The sequence below is a fragment of the Pelophylax lessonae genome (assembly GCF_965119305.1).
Source record: "Pelophylax lessonae genome assembly, chromosome: 2".
NCBI lineage: Eukaryota > Metazoa > Chordata > Amphibia > Anura > Ranidae > Pelophylax > Pelophylax lessonae.
The window spans coordinates 33,159,733-33,166,975 of record NC_138769.1 but is presented as its reverse complement, the minus strand read 5'-3'; the positions used below and the strand labels follow the sequence as shown (position 1 = coordinate 33,166,975).

Genomic DNA, 7,243 nt, shown 5'->3' with positions numbered 1-7,243 from the left:
TCCTAATACATTACCCAGTCCATACCAGTATAGATATATCCAGCATGAGATTTTTCCCTATTGAAATCTGATGTATTTTTAAAGTGTGCCTTTCATTTTTTTTTTAGCGGTATGTGTATACTGTATATGTGTGTATATATATATATATATATATATATATGTATGTGTATAGCACAACTTTACTAACTTTGTCCCTTAAACTTATCCCAAGGTACATTTTTAGTAATCACCTGTATTGATCTGTGAACATTTGCTTTCATTAAAAGACATCATGGTTTGCCATTAGACAGAAACAAACAAGAACAAAGATGACCTGAAAGTTCACCGGAATAAAAACAGGAAAACTTTTTTTTTTTTTTTTTTATTGTCAGTGTGCCATTTTATGTTTTTTAATTATCGTCAGCAAAATCTGTTATGTCAGATATAACATAAGCCTATCCTTCTAAAAAAAACAAAAAAAAACACAGAGAAATTTCTGGTCCTTGGAATGGAAGCTTGATTAGCAAGTGTCGTACGTTTGATGGTGCGTTAGGTGGTGAGAACATCTTAATTAGCTTTGGTACAGAGACCCATATGTCTGAGGAAGAACCAACATATGTTTTACTCAGAGAGAAGAGCTGGCTTATTTACTGCTTGCTTCTCCTTGCTGACTCTCTGTGTCTTATATTCCCTATTAATTAGGAGCGGGGTGGCGGTAGCAGCAAGGCGGTTCTCTGCCGACATAGGAAAAGTCCTTATTTTCTTTATTTTTTTTAAATACGAACTGAAGCATCCACAAAAAAAAATCCCACAATATTTAGTTTGTAAGAATAACACTGTAAAATCAGTCTTTTGTAAACGTTTCCTTCTGTATCTTCATCGAAATTGAGTGACATGGACACAATACCTGTAAAAAAAAAAAAAAAAAAGAAATATATAAATATATATTTGTAACCTTCAAAAATTGAGCAAAACTTTTTGCTTCACATAAATAAATGATTAGTCTATTAAAAAGTGATATTTAATTAAAGTTGAAATCTACTCAACAAAATCACTTACTGACGTCTTATACTTCTTTGGAACTTCAAAGGAGGCATGTCTCTGTGTGCCTCTACACCTCTTTTAAAACATCATTATTTTCTCACACCTGGGCTCACCAGTTCTTTGTTAAAAATATAACTATAGTTCTTGGCTTTGTTTCTGCTCACCCTGGATGTTTGAGTGTTTCCGTATACCTTATATACCTTACACCGGTTTGGGTGTTACTGCCCACCTCAGGTATTAGGATATTCCTGTCCACCTTGAAAGTTTGAATGATTCCACCCACTTGTGTTCTTTCCAGCTTCGAGGCATGAGTGTCCCTACCATCTTGTAGGTTTGGGTGTTCCCATCCACATTTCAGATTTGAGTGTTCCCTCCCATCTTTTTTGATGTTTCTGTCCACCTTGAAAGTTTAAATGCACCCACCCACCTTGAAAGTTTACATGTTCCCACTGACCTGTGTTCCTGCCATCTTGGAATTTTGGGTGTTCCTGCTCACCTTGCACATTTGAATGTTCCCACCTGCCTTACGTTTTTGAATGTTCCTGTCCACCTTGAAAACTTGAGTGCTTTCACCCACCTTGGAAATGTTAAATTCTTACCACTTGTGTTCCAGTCAGCTTGGGGACTTGGGTGCTCCCAACCACTTTGCAGGTTTGACTGTTCCCACCCATCTTGGTTTTTTTTTTGATGTTCATGTTCACCTTAAAAGTTTGAATGCTCCCACACTCTTGCCAGCTTGGGGGCATGAGTGTCCCTGCCATATTAGGGGGTTGGGTGTTTTGGCTCACCTTGGACACTCGAGTGTTCCCACCTACCTAGCATTTTTGAATATTTCTGTCCACCTTGAAAGTTTGAGTGCTTTCACCCACCTTGGGAGTTTTAAATTCTGACTTGTGTCCCTGTCAGCTTGCAAGGGTGTTCCGTCCATCTTAGAGGTTTGGGCGTTCCCGTCCACATTGCAAGTTTAAATTGGAGTTCCACCCATTTTTATTAACTTGGATTACATAGATGTATGTAATCCCCTTTAAAACTACTTTTACCAATGGAAACTTTTTTTTTTGCTAGTAAATACCTTATTTTCTTCTTTATTCATCCTCTCCTCGCTTCCGGGTCCGGCCGCCGATCGGCGATTACGTCATTCGGCGATTCGCAGGGGGTGCTGGGATGTATCTCATGGCATGAAATCTCACATTATTACACAGGAGTCCTAAGGTGTAGTGTTTGTATTGAGGCCGTGCTCTGCCCTGCCTCCGCCCCGCCTCCTCTCAGTGAGCTGTACTGTATGTATTGGATTGCGGCCGTGCTCTCCCCCGCCTCCGCCCCGCCTCCTCTCAGTGAGCTGTACTGTATGTATTGGATTGAGGCCGTGCTCTTCCCCGCCTCCGCCCCGCCTCCTCTCAGTGAGCTGTACTGTATGTATTGGATTGTGGCCGTGCTCTCCCCCGCCTCCTCTCAGTGAGCTGTACTGTATGTATTGGATTGAGGCCGTGCTCTCCCCCGCCTCCGCCCCGCCTCCTCTCAGTGAGCTGTACTGTATGTATTGGATTGAGGCCGTGCTCTTCCCCGCCTCCGCCCCGCCTCCTCTCAGTGAGCTGTACTGTATGTATTGGATTGTGGCCGTGCTCTCCCCCGCCTCCTCTCAGTGAGCTGTACTGTATGTATTGGATTGAGGCCGTGCTCTCCCCCGCCTCCGCCCCGCCTCCTCTCAGTGAGCTGTACTGTATGTATTGGATTGAGGCCGTGCTCTTCCCCGCCTCCTCTCAGTGAGCTGTACTGTATGTATTGGATTGAGGCCGTGCTCTGCCCTGCCTCCACCCCGCCTCCTCTCAGTGAGCTGTACTGTATGTATTGGATTGAGGCCGTGCTCTGCCCCGCCTCCGCCCCGCCTCCTCTCCGTGAGCTCAGTGAGGATATAATGCTTTCAGTCCTCGCTCACTGAGAGGAGGCGGGGCGGAGGCGGGGGGCGAAGGCGGGTCAGAGCACGATCTCAATACAAACACTACACCTTAGGACTCCTGTGTAATAATGCGAGATTTCATGCCATGAGATACATCCCAGCACCCCCTGCGAATCGCCGAATGACGTAATCGCCGATCGGCGGCCGGATCCGGAAGTGAGGAGAGGATGAATAAAGAAGAAAATAAGGTATTTACTAGCAAAAAAAAAAAAAAAAGTTTCCATTGGTAAAAGTAGTTTTAACCACTTAAGCCCCGGAAGATTTTACCCCCTTCCTGACCAGGGCCTTTTTTGTGATTCGGCACTGCGTGACTTTAACGGACAATTGCGCGGTCGTGCAACACTGTACCTAAACGAATTTGACATCCTTTTTTCCCACAAACAGAGCTTTCTTTTGGTGGTATTTGATCACCTGTGCGATTTTTTGATCATGCGCTATAAACAAAAAAAAAGAGTATCAATTTTGCAAAAATAGCAATATTTTTCACATTTTTTTATATGAAATTCCCAAAAAAAATGTAAAAATCAAAATTTTTTTACATTTTCGGCCAATTTGTTTTATGCTACATATGTTTGGTAAAAAAAAAAATCGCAAAAAGCGTATTTTGATAGGTTTGCGCAAAAGTTATCGTGTTTACTAACAAAGGGAAAGATTTTTGTCATTTTTGTTGGTTTTTTTTAACGCATAATGGCGGCGATCTGCGATTTTTTTTTGCGGGACTGCGACATTGGGGCGGACAGATCGGACCCTTGACTGACATTTTTGACACTTTTGGGGTTACCAGTGATATTACTACAGTAATCAGTGCTATACATATGCACTGTTACTGTAAAATGACAGTGGTAGTGAAGGGATTAACTTTTTTTGAGAGGGAGGGGCTGTGTGTGTCCCTAGGGGCGTGATTCTAACTGTGATTGGCTGTGGCTTGGGCTGTAGGAACAATGATCAATGGTCCTACATAGTAGAACTGTGTGATCATTGTTTCTACACAGGGTAGAACGACAGGCGGCTTGTTTACATCAGCCGCCTGACTTTCTCCCTCTGCAGCGGCGATCGCCATCGGGTCCGCCGGTCACACGCGCGCGGGGGGGGGGGGGGAGGGGGGGTGCGGGAGCGCGCCTCCCGGGGCGCGCGCTCGCTCCCTAGACCCTCACAGGCTAGCGATGTAGATCTACGTCACTTTGCCTGTGAGGGGCTGACTGCCGACGTAAATAGTCGTGCGGCAGTCGGCAAGTGGTTAAAGGGGATTACATACATCTAAAGTTACTAAAATGGGTGGAACTCCACTTTAAGTGTTCCCACCTATCTTGGGTTTTTCTGATGTTCCTGTCCACCTTGAAAGTCTGAATTCCCCCACCCACCCTGTAAATCTATACGTTCCTACCCACCTGTGTTCCTGCCAGCTTGGAGGTTTGGTTGTTCCTGTCCACATTGCAGGTTTGAAAATTTAAATGCTCCCAACCACCTTGGAAATTTAAACATTCTCACCCACCTGTGTTTCTGCCAGCTTGGAGGCATGGGTGTCCCTGCCATCTTGGAGGTTTGGGTGCTCCTGCACATTTGAGTGTTCCCCTCCACCTTGCGTTTTTGAATGTTTCTGTCCAACTTTTCCCCGCATCTAATTTGCATGGCATGCGAGTGTGACAGGCTCTCGATGAAGCTGGTTATCAAAGGTCCGGGGCGGCCGCGGTCCGCATTCCAAAAGGGTCCATGTTTCTGTCAAGTTCAGATGCAAATTCAGGCAAAAATTCGGACCTCATTTGCACTGGAACTGGTGAACAGGAACGTACCAGACAGCTCACTTTGCACGTTTGTGTTCCCGCCCACCTTGCTTTTATGAATGTCCCTGTCCACCTTGAAAGTTTGAGTGTTTCACCCACCTTGGGAGTTTTAAATTCCTACCCTCTTGTGTTCCCTCCAGCTTGGAGTCATTGGTTCCCCCGCAATATTGGAGGTTTGGGTGTCCCCACCCACCTTGAAGGTTTGAGTGCTTGCGCATAGCTTAGAAATGTGGGTGTTATTGCCCACCTTGGGGGAATGGATGTCCCCCACCTGCTATAAGGACTTGTCTTTTCCTGCCCATCCTGCCAGAGCACAGAGTAAGGTAAGGGGTTATCAGCTTTCATTTGGCCTAAGCAGTCTCCTGAAAAGAAAATAGTTCCTCCAAAAAAGTAGCAGTGCACTTCCAGGTATGCAGGTTCTCCAGCTTGCACATCAGCACACTGTGGATCCCTCTCTGTAAAAATAACTGAATTTTTTACATTTACAGTAAACCCCCGCTCCATTGCGGTTAAGTTTTTGCGGTCCTGGTATATTGCGTTTTTTTTCTGTAATGTTATTTTACTATATAAATCATTGAAAATTCAATATTTTTGTGTTTTCCATAGCTCTTGCTCTATGTCTCAGTATCTTTTATGTGTTTAAATTAGTTTCTATTGTTTTAAAAGTGTGTTTAAAGACCTTATAATGCTTTAAAAGTACAGTGACAGTAAAAAAAAAACATGCCTACAGTGTATTTTAATAGGGTTTTCTATTTCGCGGATTTTCACTTTTCGCGGGTGGGTCTGGAACGTAATCCCCGCGATGGAGGGGGGGGGATTACTGTATTTCTATTTCTACAGCAACCTTTATTGGCATCATTTTACACTAGAGATGAGCAAAAATTGATTTTGCCACAAAAATACCAATTTTGCTAAAAAGGAAACGGTTTTGCTCTTTGAGGTGCTTAAAAAATGTCTATGAGTATATTCACTGTGGTAATAGTTTAGGATAATTTCATTTATTACTTGTTTTATGTATTTGTGTTTATTTCCCTTTTTAGCTGTTTGTGTTTTTAGCTTTTTTTTTTTTTCTGTGAATAAAACATAAGAGTCGGTTCACACTATGGCGACACGACTTCGGGGGCGACTAGTGAAGTCGCCGTGCACCGCGACTTCGGCGCGACTTGCACTGACTTCACATAATGGAAGTCAATGCAAGTCGCTCCGACTTTGGTCAAAAGTAGTGCAGGAACCTTTTTCTAAGTCGGAGCGACTTGAGTCGCTCCTATTAGAACTGTTCCCATAGCACAGAATGGAGCACGACTTGTCAGGCGAACAGGTCAAGGATAGTTGAAAGGAACTTCAGTAACATGCAGGAACTATTATGCAGGACCACAAAAAAATGAAAGCAGAACTAAACCCTCCTATCCTTTTCAGCCAAGGAAGATTCCATCTTGGCATCTGTTTAACCTGCAGCTGCCATGGTACTACACATGTGATCAGTGGTGACAACAGACATGCAAATGTGACAGTTAACATTCATGGCAGGCCTAGAATGTAACTCTTTTAAAACAGTTAAAGGATCGGTTTAGTACCACCTGAATTTCACATATCATATCATTGCTTTTTACCAAATTTTGCAAAACTCTGCAAAAATTGTCAGAAAATGTCACCCAAATATTCCAATTGTTGCACAAATTTTTCAGAAATGAAAGTTAAAAATGTCACTTATTCACTTAAACACTAAACAATACCCTTATTCTTCAAAACTCATCCATGCACATCCACTACTTTATGGCCCTGTAATCTATTTTTCATGAAATTATTTCTTAGGCCTCATGCATTTTTCTGCTGCTCTTAGGGGAGTTTGGTGTTTATTTGTTTCTGCCTCTAAATGCCCCCGCACGTAGCCTATGTGTCAGTGCAAACATAGGCGTTTAGAGGCAGAAAAAAAAAAACCCACAGCCAGTGCGTTCAGAAGTAGCAGCGCTTTGGCAGCAAAAAAAGCTTAACGCGCCTTAAATAGGTTCTAAACCTCAGAAAAAAAAAAATATAAAAAAAAGAAAAACCTGAAAGACAAAGGCATAATAAGCTAGTATGCATCGCATACTAGCTCATTATGAAATACTTACCTTAGAATGAAGCCGCCGCAGTGCCGCCCGCTCTCCTGTAACACCGCAGACATTTTTGGCCGTCCTACTTCCTGATTCGCATCCTCCGGCCATCTGATTGGCCAGAGGCGCGTTGACATCACTCCCACGCATGCGCGCGGGAGCCGCCGTTCACGGCACAGGGCTCTGAAGGAATGGCACGGGTTGGGGAAAAATTTCTTCCAAATACATAATCAATTCTATTCACTTTACCTGTCAAATGTTATAGTTGGTCGGTGTACTTTAAAATATATCCAGGCATTACCAAAATCTACCCCTGAACCTCCTTCAAAATCTCTAGAACAGTGGTCTCCAAACTGCTGCCTGGGGGACAGATGGGGCCCTTTGCTTGC

General features: G+C 43.5%; 1 protein-coding gene across 1 annotated transcript in view; it reads right to left on the bottom strand.

Annotated features, from left to right (window-relative positions):
- Positions 1–852: 852 nt before the first annotated feature.
- The window catches only part of LOC309546122 (galactosylgalactosylxylosylprotein 3-beta-glucuronosyltransferase 1-like), a 299,237-nt gene continuing 292,846 nt past the window's right edge, over positions 853–7,243 (bottom strand). The window contains exon 6 of the mRNA XM_082245654.1: positions 853–886. The gene's annotated coding sequence lies outside the window, so the exon portion shown is untranslated. The remainder of the gene's footprint in view (positions 887–7,243) is intronic.